Genomic DNA, 24,029 nt, shown 5'->3' with positions numbered 1-24,029 from the left:
AGTTTTTACGAGTTTGCAAACTCCCCCACGATCAACTAATATTATGTCAAGAGCCATTCTGTTTTGTAGTGCCATTAGTCTTATTCCTTTCTCTTCTAACGTCATATTGAATAAAATATCCGTTGTTGAATCTATTGTATTTTTTAATATTCTAGACAGTTTTCTTATATTATAGGAATTTTCTATTTGGGCCAAGAATGGTATAAACGATTTGGCTACATCCATTGCTATCATTCCATCTTCACTACTCCTTCGGGTTCTACCTTTTAATCGCCTCACTACTTCTGCAGTTTCTAAGAGGAACACTCCTGGGAATAGTAGACCCAAGTAATACGTACCTGCCCAGTTCCTAGGAAACCATGGATATGCTTTTTCCCCACATATAAAGTAAACAGGGTCCCCTACGTACACGGGTTCTATTTCGTGCTTTAAAACCACTGTGTTCAGGCAGCTGCTAAACGTTCCTACTTTATAGGAACCTTTTTTCTTTAAACATAGGGGAGCAGTTCTGGGGCTGTAATCCACTGTATAGGCAGGGGGCACAGCATCTTTATTCCATTCATCCCTCATTCGAAATGTCATTACTGATGTTTCTTCTGCTGGCGGGGTCGGTCTATTCTGCCTGTGTAATCTATCTAGTCTTGTTGTCTTTCGTGTATTTTTCCTCATGGGATCTAGTGAAAACACGCGGGCTTTGTGGAATATGGAACAACCCACAGGTCTCATGATCACTTCCTTAAATTCATTCATATTGGTCTCATCTAGCTTACCCGTATTACTCTTGTTCCATTTCCCAAAGAACATTGCACTCAAAGATACTTCACATGAATAAACCAATGATAACGGTTGTACATACCAGCCTATCCCTTTCCCACCATGCTGTGGTAAATGGGCACAAACCCAGCAATCTTTTTTCTTTAAAACCGCATGGGTCATGTTCATGATGAGCAACAATGTATTGTTGCCATATCCTTCTCTATGTCTTTCTTGCATTGGGGCCAAAATACCAGTGATTACATGAACCGGCCTTTCAGGAGCTGCTTTTGGCAAAAGTGTTTCTAATGGGTGCGCGGACTCCAGGAACCAGAGTGTAATAGCTGTTATTGTTGGTACTACCATACTTAGAGAACACAGGACCAATGTCCAAATCAGTACATTATTCCTTTTACCATGCTTTTTTCCTAAATTTACAGTCTCTAAAACTATCATCTTTTCAGCAGGGGTGCAGGAGGAGGCTGAAAACGGTCTTGATTTGTTCTTCATCGTCCTTCTTCTTGCTGGCAAAGTTCGTCGCAAATGTCTCTCATTCTTGATGCCAGAAAAGCTCAACGGAAATGTCACAGTTCAATTCTGCCAGCTTTTCCCACAGCCTCAATCACTTATCCACTCCAAGCAAGATTAGTTGACTTTTCTTCCACTGCTCAAAATATTTCGGAACAGTTCTTTTTTGACGGAGTACTATGTGCATCCAGCTTGTCCCGCTCTGGCGTCTGACACATGTACCCTATCAGCCTTACTACTTATGTGCGTCCAGCTTGTCCCACTCTGGCTCCTGACACATGTACTCTATCATAAGCGCACCGAGGAGCTGTGTGTCTCGAATTGTCCGATTTGCACAATTCTCACACCTCTCTCCTCTACACCCCTGGTTCCTCCTACGTCAGTGAGTGGAACCAAAGACAAAAAGTACCAAGAATCAGTGGATCACTTTGCCTTTCGAGGCCTAAGAACGTAACGTTTTACTCCTGGTATTGTGTGATCGGTGAACAGTGACAATGCACTTCCAGTATCAGGCTCAGTGTCAGCCTGCGGCGCAATGATCGGTGTTGCGGAGCACCGCGGCAATGATGCAGATTCTGTTTTTGGCTCTGGTGCGGTTACAAGATCTGATGGGTGCCAAAGGGGCACACATTCTGTATTCGTAGACGTGTGCAATGCTGATTCTGTGTCGTTCAACGATGATGTTGCTTCTGCTGGGCAGCGTTGGGGCCCTGTTCACCCTTCCCCCTTTTTGGCAGTTTCTCCAGGCTCTGGTTTCTGTTTCACTTCTTGCTCAGGCTTTGTTTCGAGTTTCACTTCTCACTCAGGCTGGTGCTGTGTCATTCGATTGGCAACAGTTTCTTTCGTTTCCGAGACCGTTTCCTTTCTCTGGTCGTTGGAAGTTGTCAGCAGTCCTGGGAATCTTTTGGCATGTGTCGCATGGATCCATGCCTTGCGACCGTCCACTCGAATGGCCGTCTGTGTCGCCAAAAGTACTTGGTAGGGGCCGCGCCACCTGGGTGCTAATGACGTCTTCCGTTGACAGTTTTTAATCAGGACCCAGCTTCCAGGCTCCAGCGCGTGCCCCGGTCCGGTGTATCGCACTGGTAACGCCTCCTGCACCTGCTGATGAATCAAACGCAACTTCTGCATTAAAAGGCTACAGTACGTGCTTAACACAGGATGCTCGACCTCACATAATCTTTTGGGCTGCGGTGCGCACCATACATTTGCCGGTCTCCCCATGATAATTTCAGAGGGAAAGAGCCCAGTTTTAGCCTGTACAGATGTGTGCATGCATAAAAGTGCTAGAGGTAATGCATCTACCCAACTCAACTTGCTTCCGGCACATCTTTTTGCCATCTTGGCTTTTAGGATGCCGTTATGTCTCTCAACAAGTCCGGCGGAACTCGGATGCCTGGAGCTGTGGAATCGCTTGTCAATCTGCAGACCTGCACAGATCTGTAGTACTACTGCGCCCACAAAGTGTGGGCTGTTATCTGACCACAGGACACGGGGCAGCCCGAACCGGGAGAAATACACCTTCAACATTACTTTTGCCGTTGACATGGCAGTACAGTCTTTTAAAGGATATGCCTCCACCCACTTGCTAAATGCACAAATCACCACTAACACATATTTGTAGTTCTGGCACCTTTCCATTTCTATGAAATCACAATGGATCACCTCGAATGGCATAGAGGGTGGGCCAAACCTACCTACTGGAGTCACGGTTCCCTTCCCTACATTGTGTTGCAGGCACGTAATACAATTCTGCACTAGCCTTTCTACATTCTTTTTTATGTGCTCATTTTTCCATACTGTGGATAAATGCTGTACCATCTTCTTCGCGCAAATGTGGGTAGGGCTATGCGCCATTGTAACCATTGCGGTTACGTAACAATTTGGCAACATCCAGTTCTTGGTCTCTTTGTCCACCCAACATCCTTCCAAATCTAACTCAACAGAGCCCTCAGCCCACCCCTGAATCTCTTCGGGCGTGGCCTTAGCCTGCATTTCTTTGACTGTGGCAACTCCATTCTCTATCATACAAGGTACTTCCTCTGTTTGTACTGTCATCATCTTATTATGTAGGTCAGTGGCAGTTTGTTTCGCAATCCTGTCTGCAAATGCATTTCCTTCTCCTATTTTGCATGTGACCTTTTTATGCGCTTTGCATTTTACTATTGCCAGGCGCTTTGGAAACGTGAGTGCAGACAACAACCGCACAATCAAAGGGCCATGCTGAATCCTGGCCCCATGTGATGTCAAGAAGCCCCTCTCAGCCCAGAGTCGGCCAAAGTTATGAACCACGCCAAAGGCGTACTGGCTGTCAGTATAAATATTCACGTTCAAATTCTCCGAGAGTTTACAAGCTCTAGTCAAGGCTATTATTTCTGCGGCTTGTGCTGAATTATATGGGATTCTTTTACTTTCCACAACCCTTTCTAGAGTAGTGATAGCATACGCGGCAGTTGACGTGCCATCTGGTAATTTGAAACAAGAGCTGTCACAAAACAACTACCCATCCGGCTCTTTTTGTGGGGTGTCGCTCAGATCAACTCTTCCCTTCGTTTCTTCCTCGGTGACCATTAAACAATCATGGGGTGGTGATTTGTTGTCACCAATTTCTGCTATGGGCAAAGGCATTAATTCTGCAGGATTCAATGCGCTACACCTTATAATTTGGATGTGGGGTGAAAACAGGATGAGTTAATATCTTGTTAATCTCGCAGAGGTGAGGTGTTCCCTCTGGGTCCTATTTAATAGAACATCTAAAGCATATGGCACCATCATAATTAAAGTGTGCCCCAATACCATTCCTTCCGTTTGTTTCACTGATGCAGCAGCCACTGCAACAGATCGCAAACATTTTGGTAGTGCGCGCTACAGTGTCCAGCACAGAAGAAAAATAGCCACACAGCCTATTTCTCCCACCTTGTTCCTGTGTCAAAACCGCCAATGCACATCCTTCACTCTCGCTCACAAATAGTCTAAAGATCTTTTTATAGTTAGGAGTGCCTAAAACTGGCGCAGCACACAATGCAGCTTTCAATTGCTCAAACGCTTTCTGACATTCCTCATCCCACTGTAAAGGCATCACTGCATCCTTTTTAGTTAATTTTATCATCGGCTTCACAATCAACACAAAATTACTGATCCACTGCCGACAATAAGAGGCCATGCCTATTACAGCTCTCAATCCTTTTTGAGTTTTTGGAATAGGCATACTAGAAATACTTTCTATGCGTTCTGGTGTTAATCTTCTCCCTTCTTTCGAAAGTAGGTAACCCAAATAAGACACCTCCTTTTGATTATACTGGAATTTCTTCAAACTTGCCTTGTGAACATGGGTCGCTAGGTGTGTCAATAGTAATATAGTACTTTCTTTGCAGATGTCTTTTGTGTCAGCAGCTAGTAACAAGTCATCTATGTACTGCAAGAGTGTGCAACCTGTTGGTAGTTCTAGCATATCTAGCTGTTCCTTTAGTGCCCTGCTGTAAATGCTTGGGCTTTCTGTGTATCCTTGTGGAATGCGTGTGAATGTGAATGATCGACCTCCTAGAGTGAACGTGAACAGATATCTACTGCTTTTATCCACTGGAATGCTAAAGAACGCATTCTTCAAATCAACTACACTAAAGTATTCTGCAGTGGCCGGTATCATTGTCAGTAATGTTGTGACATTGGGGACCAAAGGGAATTGTGGGTCTACCACTTTGTTCAATGCGCGCAGATCAATTATGAAACAATATGGTACTTCATTGCCTCCTTTCTTGTAAACTGGAAGAATCGGGCTGTTGCACGTGCTACCTGCAATTTCTTCAACCACCCCCAATCTCACCAGGTCAGTAACAATACTCTTTAATCCCTTCTCACCTTCAACAGAAATATTATACTGGGGAATTTGTGGTAATGTAACACCTTCTTTCAAAGTTATTTTTGCTGGCTCTATTATCAAGCATCCTACATCATTATCATGCATTGCCCACAGACAGGTTGGTACTCTACTTAGCTCTTCTGGTAACGCTTCTGACATAAATTCCGTCACCGGTGCATCGTGAGGCCAAATCGTGAGGAACACCCCATCTGCCGTACAATGTATAACTGCCCCCAATTTTCTCAACAAAGTTAATCCTAGCAAGTTCTCCCCACAATTTTCTGTCAGAAGAGATGGACACTGTTCCGTAAATGGTCCTATTGTAATTGGGTGTCATGATCTCTGCTTCCAAAAGATCAGGACTTGCCCGACTCCCTTGGAAGCAGACCCATAACCCCGGTTCCGAGTGCCAGCCAGTCCCAATTGGGACCTTTTGGACCCTGTCCTGGCGCCAGTGGCACTAGGCTCATAAAGATGCCCAGTCCCAGCGCTGGAAGCGCCGGGCTCATAATGCTTGGGTGGATTTACCTGCAGCAGACCATGCTGCTTACTTACCTGCCAGTTGAACCCCTGATCCTCTTCTGTTTGGGACTACTTTTCCTGTTGGGTGGGGCAGGAGCCACAACTTAGGTTCAGAACACTGGAACTCTTCTGGAAAGCAGGAACTCTTTTCTTACCTAGGTGTGGCTGTGGAAGGAGACACCTAAGCACTACAGGAGGCTATTTAAACCACACCCGATGGATGAATCTTGCTTTGTGTTATTCTGCATTCTCTGCAGCAGAACGCTCATCGTGTCTTCTGCTTCTGATCCTGGGCCTAAGAGAACAAAGGCTTACCATCCTGGAATCCAGTCTTCAGCAGCACCTGTAAAGACAAAGAAAGAACAGGTTAGCACTACGGTCTTCAGTGGCAGCGCATCTCTTACCTGGTCCATCGGCTGTCACCAACGCCTCGCGCTGCATTCCGGCATCTGAAAGACAAAGGCTTACCTACTCTTCGCAGGCTCCGGAGGTCTTCGCACTGCATTCCGGCATCTGAAAGACAAAAGCTTACCAGCTCTTCGCACGCTCCGGAGGCCTTCGGCGCTGCATCCCGCATCTGAAAGACAAAAGAAGGTGCGTTTAAAGACATTGGGCAACTTTATTACTCACGTGCCATTACTCCTTCCCACGCCGAATCCAGTGGGTATTGCAGCACCCTTCAGCTTCTCTAAAGCTCCGAACTTGTACCTGCAAGATAAAAGGGACAGTTAGTGCGCATCGTGAAGCCGGCTACAAGCGCTTACTTACGTGCTTCCAGGCGCTTCTATTCCTCACGCGGGTTCGATCGTCAACTCTCATCAGCCCGCCATCCGCCATCGCCGGAACCCTGCAAAACAAGAGATATCATTACAAAAGACTTTTAAGACATTTGAAGTGCCCAGAACTTACCGTTCGTGCAGTTAACGACGGACAGCAGTCATCTAAGGTCAAGAGGCCTGCACCCTTATCCAGTGAAGAAACTGGTTACGGCACCCTGCCCCGAGGCAGATGGAGAGCTCGGCGTTCACTTACCTAAGGTGAGGGCGTTAACCTTTGGGGTTCTACAGGAGAAGAGAAAGGGAAGAGGAGAGAGGCACCCAATAACCCCAGTTCATTAATCCCATATTTTCTATCTGCAGACATTTTACTCTTCGAGTCAGACATACAGTGCACAGAGGTCCAGCCCAAAGAGCCAACCGTGTGTTACACATCACCTTTGAAGATACGGCATTCACCCAGTCAAGACCGGCGCCTCTGCGGGAATCAGGTGAGCGTTACATTGGGACAGCTTCGGACATGGGGTTAATTACTGATGTACCTGCGAACCCTACAGAAACATTCTTTTGCCCCGACAGTGGGATCTCCGGAACCAAGTGGTGGTCTATCGAACACTTTTGTGCCCCTGTATCTACAAGGAAATGGTGCTCCTTATTCCCGACTCTCATTTCTATGTACGGTCCTCTCTGATTCACGGGAATAGACACTGGTTCCGACCCCTGCCGTGGGCTGTCCTATTGCGAAAATAACACATCGTCCGATGTGTAGTCACCGCTGCTGTCCTCCACTCTGATAATTTCTCTGTTGGCCCTGCCCGCCCTGATTTTGGTTCGGAACACTTTGGTTCAATGCCTGGTTCTGTTGAGCTTGGTTTTGACCATGGGATTGGCTTTGATTACCTCCATTGGTATATCCCTGCTGCTGCTGCATGCTATTTCTGCTTGGGCCATTTGACCCCTGATGTCCTCTTTGAGGCCTTCTCTGGCCAAACCCACCTCTATTCAGTAGGTGCGGGCATTGCGCTCGCCAGTGTCCTTCCTCTTTACAGTACGCACATTTATTTAATCCCAGTGACACCCCGTGCATATTATTCAAATTTCCCCTGCCTTGTGCATTTCCTCTACCTCTATTGTATCCAATTACCTGCTGCAGTAACACCCCTACCATCGTTCGCATCGCTTCTTTTCTCATCTCCAATGGGTACCCATTACACATCTCACTTACTTCCCCCACTGACGTTCTTTTGTTCGACATCCATCGCATTGTTTCCCCCACCCATGCCTGCAATCTTCGTTTATCACCTATTTGTCCCGGTGCCGGCAAATGCTTTGCACCACCTGGAAAAACTGTCGGCCACGATTTTTGCATATACAACCTCGACGCCTCCTTCCTACCTTTCTTAATACACTCATGACTATATTCAGGTGTAGCAAACATTTCAGCATATCTATCTTCCATTTCATTTTTCAGTTCAATGAGTTTGTACACATGTTCTCTTACATCTTCATCTCTTTGCTCACTACGTGCTAACTTATTCAAATCTAACAACCGTTGTGGCGGTAAATTCCCAATTAACTTTTTCCATTCTCCCACCAAAAATGTTCCCATGTATTCCAACACTACCTGTCTCTCATAGCTTCTTCGCTACCCATATAATGAGGCCAATGCTGCCGTCCCATCATTTCCTTCTATGTACATTTCTGCCTCTTGCTGTAATTCAACCTTTCTTTCTTTGCTGATCGCGCTGCGAGTTACCCGTCCAAATCCTGTTCCTTCAGCCCCGCCTCTCGCCTCCCCGGTCTCAATTTCGACTTCGGGAGGGGCGTATGGTGCTGAATCTGTCTCTGGAGCGGGAGGTGCGGATGGGACAAGTGACACAGGTGGCATCTGTGAAGGGCCTTGCTGGGTGCTGGGAAATTGCGCGTGTGCGGTCTGCACTTGTGGGAGGGCTCGAGCTGTGGGTGGGGCGTGGGTTAATGCTTGCGTGAGGGGAAGTGCTTGGGCTGCGGGAGGGGGTATGAGAGCTACTGGTTGGGCCTGCGCAGTCACTACTGGCGTGTTTGGTGTTGATCCTGGTTTTGGGCCTCGACCCGTTGTCAAGGTCCAATCTTGAATCTTCCTGCAGGAGTGATGCTGGCCCACCAGACCCCCTAGATGTGCCAATTCAACAATCTCAAATAGATATAATTACTAAACTGGCAAACCCAAGGGGAAAGGGCAATGGAGAACAAAACAAAAGCAGATCTTCACTGGTTTTCTATGTAGACCTCTTTTCTGCTGGTTATTCAGCTGGAACTGGTGTACTGTCTAGATGCTTCTTCAGTGTTGTGTCTGTGAAGATCTAAACACATATAATATTCTATCAATATTACTCTAATTAATTTCAATTACTTTTGTATGTATTTAGTTAAAATAACATATACATATATACCTGCAGCCTATGCTTATGCTTAGTATCTTTAAATATTTTCTTTAATCTCTTCTTTTAATTCAAACTTAAAACCTTAATTATGAAGCAAAAATTGTCCAAAAAATACTTCAAGAATATGACTTGGAAATAAAATGTCCTTGACTGAATGTTTATATATTTCTCCAAATCACAATGAATTGTTAATGGTATTTTTTCTTGGTAGATTTCACTTTAACTGAGGAACAAATGTTGACAAGGAATAAGCTGCTACTAAAGTCCGGAAATAGCGTGCTCATACCTTAACTCAAATAGATACAGGAATCTTAGATGAAGATGTGCTCTGAAAAATAACGAAGCAAACAAGAAATAACTCGCCTCAAATCCAAACTGCGCCTTCATAAGATGAACCGCGCACTTGAAGAGGAGCTGCGCACACCTCGCACTCTTGAAAGGAACCGCGCTGTCCCGGGAGGATAGCTCAGCGGCAACGTGCGCGCCTTGGAAGGAAGACGACACAAAGCAACACAGGTTCGATCCCCGGGTCCGCGCTTAGAAACCTCTGGGTGTTTAAGCGCGTTATAAATACACAACTAAGACAAAAAAAAAAATTATTACGCATCCAAAAAACAAACAATTCCTGTAACAGCGCCTTGATGCCTGTGGGCTGTGTGAGCGCTTTAAAAAATGTAAAATAAACAAAATAAATAAAATAAGCTGTAGAAGATGACCGCGCACTGTAAAGGAGCCGCGCACACCTCGCACACCGGAACGGAACCGCACTGCAGAAGATGACCGTGCACTTAAAAGGAGCCGCACACACCGTGCGATCAGGAAAAGAATCGTGCACTAAAGGAGAACCAAGTATCAACACAGATGCCACGCCTGCCGCGCAACCGATATCACAAAAATATCTACAACAGAAATATACTCTCAAGCATGGATTATATTTCTATGTAACTACACTCAAGAAATATTTCATGCGTCACAACCAGGAAGTAAATGTAAACAGAAGAAAGACGTCAGATACACGTCTACTGGTCCGTTCCTCTAAGCATCTAAAACGAATGTCACGCACACGCGAACATTCAAATAAATATTTTCATTTGGTTAGTATAGAAATTAGTATTTTAAAAACACTACAATAGTATAAACACAATTATACAATATTGACCTAAGTTCAGCATATTAATCCTACTAAACGCTAAATAAGAGAAAAGTACTGCAGCCGCAAGTACTAAAAACCAAACGTTTACTTATCAGACGGTAAACAACACAAGCTAGAGCACATTAAAGTTCATTGCATTGTAGAATTATAGTTCAAAAAATTTTCTTGACTCAACTTGTAAATGTCATTTTGATAACAAATAATAATGATTTTCCACTCAATCACCTGACAACCCCCCTTTGTTATGAGGAACTCAGGACAAATCCAATTGTCCAAATCAAAAACCAGATATTGGAGCAAATCATGATGTGGGAAAGGAAAGGCCTTATTACAGACAAAGAACGAGCTTACTTAACTGTCCCGCACCTTGTGGTCCCAATCATTTACTTTCTACCCAAGGTCCATAAAGCCTTCAATAAAATTCCGGAGGGAAGACCGATTGTCAGCGGTATTGGTTGAACCACAGAAAGAATCAGTGAGTTTATTGACAACATACTAAGTCCCTGTGTACCAGATACCAGAGCTTTTTGTAAAGATTCTACCGATGTCATCAAGAAAGTTCAATCGATCGACTGGCAAGACACATACAAACTGGTTACATGGGATGTTCGAGCCCTGTATACCTCGATTAAACACGAGGCAGCCATTGAAACCATAGACTATACTTTTCGTGGGGAAACTGCTTCACACTACCACTACGTGACCATGCTCAAAAAAATGCTCACAACAACTCTGGATAGCAATATTTTCCTTTTCAACAACAGATATTTCAAGCAGAAACAGGGAGTAGCTATGGGCGTAAAATACACACCAGCCCTAGCCAATTTATTTATGAGCAAATTTGAGGACAAGTATGCATACACGGATCCGAATGCAAAAGACAGAATTGTGATGTGGACCAGATTCATTGATGACATTTTACTTATCTGGAATGGGAATGACGAAGACCTAATCGAATTTAAGGGTCGTTTAAGTAACAATACAGAAGGGATCTTACTCTCAGAACCATCGAGTAACACCAGCTTAGATTTCCTTGACCTAACAATATACGTGATGGATGGCAAACTCGTGACTAAAACTTTCTGTAAACCAACAGAGGCCAACTCAACCCTGTTTGCCACAAGCTGCCACCTGAAAACAGTGGTTAAGAATCTACCAAAGGGGGAATTCATAAGAGCCCGTAGAAATTGCAGCAATGACAGTGATTTTGTTCAGGGATGCAATCTTTTGAAGCACAGGTTCTGCCAAAGAGGCTACAATGAAAAATACATAGATGTGGCACAAGCAAAAGCTGTCACGATGGACAGGAATGTAACTCTACAACCCAAGAATCACAAACAAACGGAGGAACAGAATAAAGTAAGCTTCATCACAACGTTCACTCATGACAATTTTGAAATTAGAAAAATACTCGCTTGATGATCACCTCAAAGACCTCATTGATGATAAACCCAAACTCATTTTAAAAAAAGCAAGATCCTTGAAAAGCATGCTCAGCCCATCTCTACACCCAAATCTGCCCACACTAAGACAAGAACACTGGCTACCTGGTTTACCTATAGGATTCAGGAAATGTGGATCATGCAGCATGTGCAAATTAGCACACCCAAATACAGAGACCTTCACGGACTCGAGAGGAATAACTTTTTCAATCAAGGATGCCATAAATTGCTGCAGCAAATATATTGTATATGCGATAATCTGCACATGTGCGCGCATATATATTGGCAGTACCATACGGGAACTAAGAATACGTGAACATGTTTATGCCATGAGTAAAGTTGACCACTTATTACCGCTTGCCCAACATTGGCAAACCAAGCATCAACAAGATGACAAAATGGATGTCAGGTTCATCGGACTCAGACAGGCTTCCCTGGGTGAGAGAGGTGGAGACAGGGAAACCCTCCTTCACCGGTGTGAAGCCCGCATTATATGCAAATTCAGAGCGACGGAGTTTGGTCTGAACCGAGACCATGAGATGGCGCATTTTCTTTCAAGTTTTCATTTTTTGTCTATTCTGCTTACAAACATACGATATGCAGTATATAGTATGACAGGGATTTTACATTAACAAAGCGCATTATTGACATTCCTCTCAGACCTTGCCAAAGATATGTCTTATAAATCTGACATCTGTAGCTCAACAGGAATGTATGTATAATGACATACATTAATATCGGATAACATATAGTACAGGTTCTGTGTACATTTCTCTACCTGCTACTCTTATTTGGCACTAAAACACTTTGTAAATATATTGCAACCAATAAGCCCTTGAAAAACCACCTAAATATCACTTCACGGGTGTTTCTGTAACAACGTCATCAGTTATGAGCCCAAAACATGGCGCTCGTTTGTCCCTTGCCTGACTTCCTAGATGAGGCTCAATGGAAATAGTAGTAGGACTTTGGGTTGCCATGACAACCTATGTAAACTGTGCCAGTGCAGCGTTCTGCACAATCCAGACGGCAGCAGACTTCAGCGGACCAGGAGGTAGTCGTCAGCGCTATACTATTCTTCTATCAGATATAATTATATCATGTCACATTGGACGATTGTACCGTAATTCACTGTAGCGCTATTGCGCTTGGTTGCAATCCAACCCTGATTTTCTGCTGCTTCCTGGCACGCTCGCTCGTGTTTTACTCTAACTTCTCCACTGCTTTGTAAAATGATTTAATAAGTGCACGGCAACTTATAGTTACACAGCAATGTCCATGGCACGCCCGCTCGTGCGTACTCCACTGTAATTTAAACCTATTTGTGTCAGACAAACTTGTTTTTCTGATAGGCACACATATATTTGTGGCGCATATTTTGGTTTGAATAAATTACACTCCATAAACACAAATTCTTTCTGTTTTAAAGCTATGGCTTTTAAACCACACATACCTATAATGTGTCATTTTTGATATGATTTCTCATAGGGGGATTTAACCCATGACTGTGTGTTTCACCCAGGCCAACAAGGGCAAAAATCTCCAAAAATGTCAATCATTTAAGCATTTGATTTTTACTTTTGATTATCTATTTGCTAATAAGTCTTTTGTGTTTCTTGTCGTTTGTTTTTGTTTATTTGTTTTTTCTCAATATGACTAACCCTTGACTACCCTACCCTTCACCCCTCCTTATTTCTCTGTGACCACACCACACCATGATTTTGATTGTTTTCGGTATGGGTCGATTTCAATTTGTTTTATCATGACCTATGATTGTAATGCATATCCGTCTATTTTGCCATATGTTCACTGTCGTTATGTTACTTATCAGCATTGCTACCAGCCCTGATTTGAAAAAGACATTGGTGTGTCGAAACACGTGTCATCCCTAAAGGGCATTTTCAATTCAATATAATAAACCAACCTACCCTTCACAAATACCCAGTGTGGCGCTTTTTTGAAGTGTGGAGAAGTCCTTTCAACTATTGCTCCAAGGGGTCGGAGTCACTAGTGTCCCCTTATTCTTGCTCCACACAACCTTCGACACCTTCTCGAATTGGAATAATAATCAGGCGCATGGTAACTTTGTAAGTTGGTATCAAACAAAAAAAAACAGAGTTGTGGTACTTCATGATAAGTGGACCGAGCCTTAAGTGGTGCTGGAGAAGATCTGTGAGGTCATATACACCAAAGCCTTGATGCAGATGTATCAGGTGTTCTATTTCAACCCGCTGAAGCCTCATTGCAGCCAAGATGGCTCTAGTTACTGACAAGACTGGGAGGAGACAGATCTCCTCACAGAGTTGTTACATACCACGTCCACTGATTTGTCGCTTGAGGGAGTCCATATCTCCCCAGACCTGACTGAGCAGCAATTGTTAGACTGCCAGCAGCTGCTGCGCCAGTTTGCGGCTCTGTTCTCCCCTGTGTCAGGAAAGCTTCATTGATGCATCTGTGATATCTTTACTGGACACCAGAATTCACTGGTTGTCTGACAAGGTCAAGGATACCATTAAAGAAGAAGTCTCCAACATGTTGGACGTTCCAGTTAAGAAGCCATTCTGCAGCACCTGGGTGAGCCCAGTGGTATTGGTCCCTAAAAGGTCCAGCCACCAGTGGGAAAACTGAAGTCTGCTTTACTGTGGATTACAGAGGGCTCAATTCTGTCACCAAGACATATGCACAACCTATACATAGGGCAAGCATTGACAGATTAGGTGCAACCAAGTTCATGGGTACCTTTGACCTCAAGGCAGGGAACTGGCAGGTAGGCCTAAATGATCATGCAAAGAAGAGGTCAGCAATTTCCTCTCCAGATGGATACTACCATTTATGCCCTTCAGGTTAAACAATGCCCCTGCCACCTTTCAGAGGGTGGTGAACCAAGTATCATCCGGATTGCAGGACCTCAGTGTTGACTACTTTGATGACATTGCAGTATTCAGTCATATCTGGGAAGATCACCTATCACATCTGAAATAGGTGCTCCAAGCCATGCAGAAGGCTAGCTTGACTGTCAAGGCTTCCAGACAGTGGAAAGAATCAGCATTTCCAGGACAAAGTCCAGGCAGTGATGGATCCCTACTACCCACACTCAATTGATAATAATGTTGATATTTAATTTCTATTGCGCTGGTACACAAGGGTTTCAGGGCACGACAAGGCAAGGGAGGGGAACAGGGGAGAACTAGGCCCAGTTGCATTGAGAACGCGCAAGTGCATGGGAGAGGGGGAGGGGAAAAGTGCATGGAAGGGGGGAGAAGTGGAAAGTGCGAAGCAGAGGAGAAACAGATAAATAATAATAAATAAATAATAAAGGCACCAAACAGTGGTAGTGCAGCCAGAAATTTGCAAGTGCTGGGTTTAAGGCAGCAGACAGGGTAGGTATGATAAGTGCAGGAAGAAAAAGGGGGGGCTGTATGGGTACAGATACAGACCCCAGTGCAAGGGTTGGCCAGGAGGCAGTGCGGGTGGGTGGCAGAGGTGAACAGGTACCTGGGCCCGGAGGACAGAGGGTGGCCAGGTGCACGGTGCCAAGAGAGAACAGATCAGCAGGGGAAGGGGGGGGAGCAAAGGCAGAAGAAAAGAGGAAGGTCTTGAGGTGCTTCCGGAACCGGTGATGGTTCTCCTCAAGTTTTAGAGTGGTAGGAAGGCTGTTCCAGAGGGACGCCCCAGTCGAAGACAGAAATCTACCCCCAGCTTGTTTCTTTGAAAAACGACTGACCCTGAGGGAGTTAGAGGTAGAGGAGTGAAGAGCTCGAGAGGGGAGATGTTTGTGGAGGGATAGCTGAAGTTATTTTGGACCCAGGCCCCAGAAAGTCTTGTGGACAATGCAGAGGGTTTTGAATGTAATACTTGCATCCACTGGGAGCCAATGGAGAGATTTCAGAGCTGGAGAGATATGATCCCACGGTTTGAGGCCAAGGACAAGTCTTGCAGTCCTGTTCTGGATTAGTTGCAGATGGCGGAGAGTAGAGGCAGGTAGATTTAGAAAGAGGCTGTTACAATAGTCCAACCTAGAGAGAACCAGAGCTTGGGATACCATGAGCTTCTGGGGGAAGGAGAGGAAAGGCAGAGTACCTCTGAGGAGGTGCAGTAGGAAGTTTGACTTTTTAGAGGCCTTAGAGATGTGGGCGGAAAAGGAAACGGTGGAGTCAAAGATGACCTAGAGGTTCTTAGCCTCGCAGGTGGGGGTAAGAGGAGGGCCAAGGGAAGCTGGCCAGAAAGTGAAGGGAAAAGATGGTGAAGGTGTGCTGATGAGGAGGATCTCAGTCTTGCTGGCATTCTGTCAAAGATCATTGGCGGCACACCAATCTTGAATGGCAGTTAGGCAATCAGAGATGAGAGAGGGAGAGGAGGTGGCCGAGAGCAGCCTGAAAATGAGTTGAGTGTCATCAGCGTAGCACTGGAAATTTGAGCAGAAAATGGCAATGCAGTGGGAGAGTTGCCAGGTATTGGTTGAAAAGCCAGGGCGAGAGTTTAGACCCCTGGAGAACACCACAGGTAGAGAGGAAGATAGATGATAGGAAGGACCCATGTTGGACCTGGGAGGGTCAATCAGAGAGTCCTGGGGCTCATGGTTATTACAGGATTTTTAGCGAGGGGTATGATGTACGTGTCACTTCCTGATTTATTCTTCCAGAGCTTGAAGGATGGCCTCTGCAAGGCCACAGTTTAAAGATCCCGATCTATAGGCAATAATTCATAATACAGACAGATGCCTGAACACTTGCGATTGCGACAGTGTTAGAACTCGGAAGGGGTAGAACATCCATGTGCATGCCAGCAGTAGGCAATGAGCAAGCAACCTAGCCACAATTGAGAAGGAGGCTTTTGGGGTAGTTTGGGATTTACACAGGCTGAAACCCTTAATTGTTAAGTCTCACTACACCATCTAAATGGACTACAGACCTCTTCAGTGGCGTATGGCCATGCATGGAGAGAATCCCAAGTTCTTTCATTGGGCCATATCCCTACAGGAATTAGACATGGGCATCCAACAAAACACTTGGTCACAGCACTTCAATGAAGATGGCCTCAGTAGGTATTTTTTTCCAGGAGGATGAGCTAGACCCTTAGATGGTTGAGTCTGACACTTTGTGTCAGGGGTGCATGTGAAGGATGTAGAAGTGTAGGGTTTTTTGATGCTTGTTAAACATAAAAGGATGCAGGTAAATCTCTCTCATAGAGAGTTGTTTGCTGAGAAGACCATCTCTCTCTGCCATCTCTGTGCCAAAAGCATAGTGTACACCTGTGCCCCAATTGATCAGTATTATGATCTTCACAGCCTGCTCTTTCAGTGGCACAGAACAGGTATAGTGAACTCACCCTTGTACTCCTGCAGAGCGGAAGTCATTTCATAACAGCAGGTAACATGATTACCTTCCTGTTACATGCATACAACAGTACTTTGGATTGCCTCCAATTAGCACTCTGTAATAGGGAGATACTGGGCCTCATTACAAGTATGACGGTAAGGCAACAACGGCGCTGGTATTGCTACCAGCAGAATTGCTACCGTACCGTCATACTAGGAGTTCTGCTTGCAGGTGCCCTTGCAGCCGTACCGGCACCCGTGAGCAGAACATTATGGTAGCACCGGTACTGTTATTAACGGTAGCGCTGCTACCACCCTCCCCATTCCCATTGAGTTCTATAGGGCTCAAATGGGAATGGGGATGTACCGGGCCCGGCACCCGCAAAAGGGCAATTAGCGGGTCCGGCTGGGCCGGAATAGCCTGGTAATTGCCCATTCACGGGTGCCGGACCCAGATGCGAGTTTGGAGGTGGCCTTGCCGGTAAAAGTGGCAAGGCCACCTCCAACCTCATAATGAGGCCCATTGTATTGTTAATTGTTTGTGAAACAGAACTTGTCTAGGAACAGAGCTCACCTCTAACCCCTATGTCCTCACACTAATCTGTTTTTAAACCAGGCAAACTGGGGACATCCTAACAGCATTTAGAGATTTAGAACTGCACCATTTTGTATCAATATTGAACTCAGACATCCTCCAACTTGATACAGTCAAATTCTCAGTGCATACATGATCTCTGAAGTATTTAATTTAATAGTTAAACATAATTAGAGGCAATATTCCTTGTGACATACGGGCATGCCACTAGGCTACATAATATCTAATCTGGTAACAGAGGAAAGGATATCTAATTCAATGGCAGAGATACTATATAGAGAGACCTTCGATTCCAGCTTTACAAACCCAGGGTCTTAGATAACATCATATGTTGCTGTCAAAACTGTGAAAAACCTATTAATAAGATAGAATTTACCTGGGCACCTTATAAAAAGTGTCTTTAGATATTTCAATCAGGTGGTTCAATAGTCATTCAGATTAATAAGGGCATGTCAACGTCTGTTTTTAACTGATCAGATCAGAGCCAGGTGAATAACAGCTTTGCAGAGATAAGGCTGTTCTCTATGTTTAATTTAATATTTTTAAAATCTTCTCCCGTTGTGTGCACGGGTCAGTCTAAACAAAACACAAGACTGTACTGCGTAAAACAGTGGACATTCAACATTGGGTAAAATCTGTGTTTAGTAAAGTGCACTAAATGTTACCAAATTCACCAAATGTTTGAAATCTCAGAAAATTCAAAAATAAATGTAATCAGTACATTTGAGGTAAATACAGTGCGCACACATAGGTTTGTTAATTTCAAAAGCCACAAAACCTATATTACCTATTAAAAAAAGTCTCCAAAATGTTGCCGAAGAAGTTTTTGCTAATGTTATTTGTCTATGGATGTGTTGAGATAATTGTTATGTTATGTTAAGTTGATTTATACTGCACACCGCTGGCAGGCACACACATGGCTCTGTAAGAAAAAGTGGTTAAGGTTGGATAGTCAGGGGGATAGGGATAGGATAGATGTTGTGCTCATCTGTTGATACGTGCAGAACCAGGAGCAACTGGCGTCTGTGCATGTAAGCTTTCTGGATGTGCTTTGTTTTGTGCAGTGGGCCTGTTGTGTCTAGAAATGCGGCATCCAGTGTTTCAGTTGTTTTTTGTCTGAGGAGATTGGGTTTGTAGCTTGGTTGGGGTGATGTGTGTTTTGCGTGTTTTGTTGGGTTCTTTCACTAGCCCTCTGTACATTTGTTGTTAGATAAGGAGTGTGGTTTGTGTGGGAGAGAAGACATGGTTAGGGAGTTTTGGGTGCTCTTTCAATGCATTTCTCCAGCAGGGCACTGTTTGCCCTAGGGGTTAGGACATGTTACATTAGCACCAACAAAAACTGGTCACGGTGCAAAAATGTAATAAATAAATGCTTTGTTTCGGCTGAGACAATTTTTGCCCTAGTGCCAATACCATCCAAAAATGCATTGGCATTGGTGCAAAATGTCTGCAATAAAGCATCTGGATTCAAATTCCAATCTAAAAATTCATCAGGATCCTGCAGGTTGAGGTACAATGGCTGTGAAGAGGAAATAATAGGTTTGGACAACAACAGAGATGTCATCCATATGCTAATCATCCCATCAGCAGAGTTCGGTCCGGTGTGTCACAACTTTTAATCTAGGCTCAATGAAACTGGAGGAATGCCCAACCTAGCTACTGATCGACCTACATTGGCCCTGTCTGACTGAAAACTGATTACTTAAACGAAGACCACCGCATGTAAGGCCACTACTACTTGTCAGGAATAGACATGTTTGGCTTTATAACTGCACCCACCTCATGGAAAGACAGTCATTCCTGTGTATGACAGAATGCCCATATTACAGAATAAAGTGTGCATGCAAAATATATAAAAATGATAGCAAGTTAAAGTGAATGATGGACCTAATAAAGGCACCCCAGGTTCTTGTGATATTTATGAAATAGCTTTGTTGTTTATCATATTTGTTGAAATTGTCATCTTTTCACTATGTGGCAATCCCCAATTCAATGTTCCTTGGTATATAATGCCCTGCCACACAGTTTTGGGACAGTAAACATGCTATTTATAGTGAACACGCAATGTACTTAAATAAAAGAAAATCCAAGGTTGTCCCCTTACTTTATGCAGTGGAAGTCCCTGCAATCAGCTACATGAATGTTGTGAACTTATATACTCAAATGGAGTTGATCTGCCTCTGACGGTCACACTTAATATAATACACACATTCAGTCACACCATATGCCAATGAAAAATATTTCTAACATTTCTAATCCTAAATAATACAATGCCACCTCTAAGCAGCATTCCCAATTCTGTGACAACCTTGCTGCTTATCGGTCAATATATTCAAACTCTCTTCAGTTAACATTTTCAGAAAAATTTGCTTCTTCATAATCAATCAGCAACTTTCTAACATTTTACTTTCTCCAGTATCAAAAACAAAAATGTTACATAGGAAAATGACATTTAGGCACACATATGTACATCAGTCCCCCCTGTTGAACGTGGGATTGTGGGTTCCTAGTGTGTGCATGCAATTTGAATGCAGGCTATACTGAATAGCATCTAATTATGCAGGTGTTAGGTTAGGGGATCAATGTTATCAATTTACAATGCACAGAATATTGGTTCACCCAGCCAGTATGGGAAAATGGTTTTATGATTTCCTAACACAAGGATAAGTACCACTCTCACTTTACTTTGCGAATAAAGGACTCCAGTTGCAAAAACTTCCCCTACACTACAATGGCAAGAGAGAGGAGAGGATGTAATTGAGATTAGCATTATTTTCTATGTTAATGGAATTAGGATGGCTAACCTCCCTCTCAACTCGCAATTCACTTTTTAAATATATGTTTCTTTCACAGGTCTTAAGCTATCAAGTAATTCTCTATAAGGCTATGGACCATGTGCATTCAAGCCAGAACCTAACTGGTTGTCTATACCTGTGTAAGCACACTGGGTACAGTTTGTTTTAGCTATAATTTCCAAAATGCTGCATTTTTGGCGCTATGAAGTGTTTGCTATTTTACAAAGCCCATACAGCACAGAGAAAGCATTTTTGGTCTTATTGAAATATAAATCCCTCAGCTTAAGGACAGTGAAAGGAATCTATAACTCACACTAGAAAATTACAATATCCTATTAATTATAGCATAACAATGCTATGTTTTCTGAAATAAGTCAAATCTCACTTGGCTTTAAATATAGTGAGACAGCATTGCTGCATTACACACACAAATGCCAAGACATTCAATTTGGAATGAGCCCCCCTAGTGGAAACCACTTCCTCTGTTCTCTCGCTTTCCATGAACCTAGCAGGGCATTGATGCTAGAGGACTTGTCTAAGTACATTTGGGGGAATTGTTATACTCACTTTGAAATAATTCTTTAAGGTGCTAAGGGCCTCATCACGAGTTGGGTGGTAGCCCTTAAATGTGGCGGAAACAGTATTACCCCCACATGTAAGTGCTGACCCTATCACAAGTCTGGCTTATTTACTACCAGCTCTGAGCTGGGGGTAAATTGACTTAAAGAATTCCCATTTTCGGCCCAATTACTGCGGCGGTATTTCCGCACGGTAATTGCACCAACAATTGAGTACAATGGACCCAATAGGGAATGGGGATTAACATTTAGCACACAATCCATGAGCTAGCACTAATACCGCCAGGACGGTGGGTGCTGATGCTAATATAGTTGGGTGGTATACCAGTTGGGATGCCCCCCAACTCGTGATAAGGCTCTAAGTCAGGATTGACCCTCATGAATTTTCAAGAAACTCACTGTCAGCCTCTCCTTCCTCTTGGAAAACAGGTCTTCTCCAGGTAAGAGGTCTTTCCAATTCTCATCTATTTGGAACAGGTGTTATCCCTTATATAAAGCATTTGGTTCCAGACTGATATTCTATTCCCTGGGTTTTGCTCCTTTTATAATAAGAATAATTTCCACAATTTGTAATTTAGACTTATACTAGATTGGTCAAATATTTCCGTTGGTTTTCATAATAGTCAGACACTCCCATAGAATACACACACTGTCAGGCCGATTCATGGAATAATTAGCGTGGCGCAAGTGGGCAAAAACGTGCGAATCGCAGTGGAATAGCGAAAATCGCAGTGCAAGTGCGAAAATCGCACGAAAAGCAGCGCACGTCGATTCATGGAAGGCCGTGCGCGAGAAAACCAGCGGATGTGCGATAAAAAAGTGCGCGGCGCACGTTGGCGCACAGGCCATCTAACAGCGTGCGCCAGGTCACAGCGAAAATCGCACAGGCCACAGCGAAATTCGCACATAGCGCGGCGCACGCAACAAAAGTAGGCGGAACACGGGCGTAACACTCGGAATGGGGAACAACTTGCCAAAACGTGGGCGTCACGGGGGAAGTACAGGGCACAAGTGCGCAGAACGCCCACACGCTCGCCTACAACACGTATTCATGGAATAGAATAGGGGAAAAAAGCGCACGCTCAAACCAGCGCACAGGCACAAACACGACCGCCACAAGAAAGCAGGCGGTAGCGTCTCTGCGGCTGTAAGAAATGTGCGCCAAAAGGTGCGCCAACAAATAGCACCTATATACTGCCATGATGAATGTCCCATACTGTGGCCCTCCAGGAAAAATGACGTGCAAAGGGGTACCCACAAACACGGACACCCGCTGACAAAAAATACGTGTGCGTGTATACCGGGGTGCGCGGGAAGTCTCACACGCGATTTCAGCAGGGTACGTGCATCACAGGGGTTCGCGTGAAGTTATTCACGCGATCGGGCCTGGGGGAGCGGGCTACGTGTATTTCAGGGGTTCGCGTGAAGTTTCACACGCGATCGGGCCTGGGGGAGCGGGCTACGTGTATTACAGGGGTTTGCGTGAAGTTCCTCACGCGATCGGGCCTGGGGGAGCGGGCTACGTGTATTCCAGGGGTGCGTGAGAAGTTCCACACGCGAATAGCCTGGGCGCGTGTATTTCAGGGGTGCGTGGGAAGTTCCACACGCGAATAGCCTGGGCGCCTGTATTTGAGGGGTGCGCGGGAAGTTCCACACGCGAATAGCCTGGGCGCGTGTATTTCAGGGGTGCGCGGGAAGTTCCACACGCGAATAGCCTGGGCGCCTGTATTTCAGGGGTGCGCGGGAAGTTCCACACGCGAATAGCCTGGGCACATGTATTTCAGGGGTGCGCGGGAAGTTCCACACGCGAATAGCCTGGGCGCGTGTATTTCAGGGGTGCGCGGGAAGTTCCACACGCGAATAGCCTGGGCGCGTGTATTTCAGGTGTGCGCGGGAAGTTCCACACGCGAATAGCCTGGGCGCGTGTATTTCAGGGGTGCGCGGGAAGTTCCACACGCGAATAGCCTGGGCGCGTGTATTTCAGGGGTGCGCGGGAAGTTCCACACGCGAATAGCCTGGGCGCGTGTATTTCAGGGGTGCGCGGGAAGTTTTACACGCGAATAGCCTGGGCGCGTGTATTTCAGGGGTGCGCGGGAAGTTCCACACGCGAATAGCCTGTGCGCGTGTATTTCAGGGGTGCGCGGGAAGTTTTACATGCGATTTCTGCACGGTACGTGTATTTCAGGGGTGCCGGGGAGTCCCACATGTGATTTGACAGTGTGGGTCCTCCCATGTGTACCCTGTACACCCTCCACGGCCCCTGCAGGCAGCCCACACCACAGGGGACTACCCTGCATCCCTGGTCATGTCCCGCAGGCAGCCCACCCAACATGGGCATGCCCCCCAGCAAAGGCACATGTCTCCTTGAACTAATGAACACCAACTCATGTCCCCCACCACCCCCACCCCCCAGCACTGTGGGGCACCTGCCAGCAGGCCCCCACCCATGTCCAACTCATGTCCCCCACCACCCCCACCCCCCAGCACTGTGGGGCACCTGCCAGCAGGCCCCCACCCATGTCCAACTCATGTCTCCCACCACCCCCACCCCCAGCCACCAGGGTCACCCTCCACCAGGCCCCCACTCATGTCACCCACCTTCCCCACCCCCCAGCCACCAGGGTCACCCTCCACCAGGCCCCCACTCATGTCTCCCACCACCCCCACACCCCAGCAGTGCAGGGGCAACCTCCACCAGGCCCCCACTCATGTCTCCCACCACCCCCACACCCCAGCAGTGCAGGGGCAGCCTCCACCAGGCCCCCACTCATGTCACCCACCACCCCCACCCCCCAGCCACCAGGGTCACCCTCCACCAGGCCCCCACTCATGTCACCCACCACCCCCACCCCCCAGCCACCAGCCACCAGGGTCACCCTCCAGCAGGCCCCCACTCATGTCACCCACCACCCCCACCCCCCGGCCACCAGGGTCACCCTCCAGCAGGCCCCCACTCATGTCACCCACCACCCCCAGCCCCCAGCCACCAGGGTCACCCTCCACCAGGCCCCCACTCATGTCTCCCACCACCCCCACCCCCCAGCAGTGCAGGGGCACCCTCCACCAGGCCCCCACTCATGTCTACCACCACCCCCACCCCCACAGCCACCATGGGCACCCTCCACCAGGCCCCCACCCATGTCTCCCACCACCCCCACCCCCCAGCCACCAGGGTCACCCTCCACCAGGCCCCCACTCATGTCACCCACCACCCCCACCCCCCAGCCACCAGGGTCACCCTCCACCAGGCCCCCACTCATGTCACCCACCACCCCCACCCCCCGGCCA

This window comes from Ambystoma mexicanum, chromosome 7q, assembly GCF_040938575.1.
Source record: "Ambystoma mexicanum isolate Mex_15411 chromosome 7q, UKY_AmexF1_1, whole genome shotgun sequence".
Taxonomy (NCBI): Eukaryota; Metazoa; Chordata; class Amphibia; order Caudata; family Ambystomatidae; genus Ambystoma; species Ambystoma mexicanum.
The sequence above is the reverse complement of the archived record's forward strand: the minus strand, read 5'-3'. Positions refer to the sequence as shown.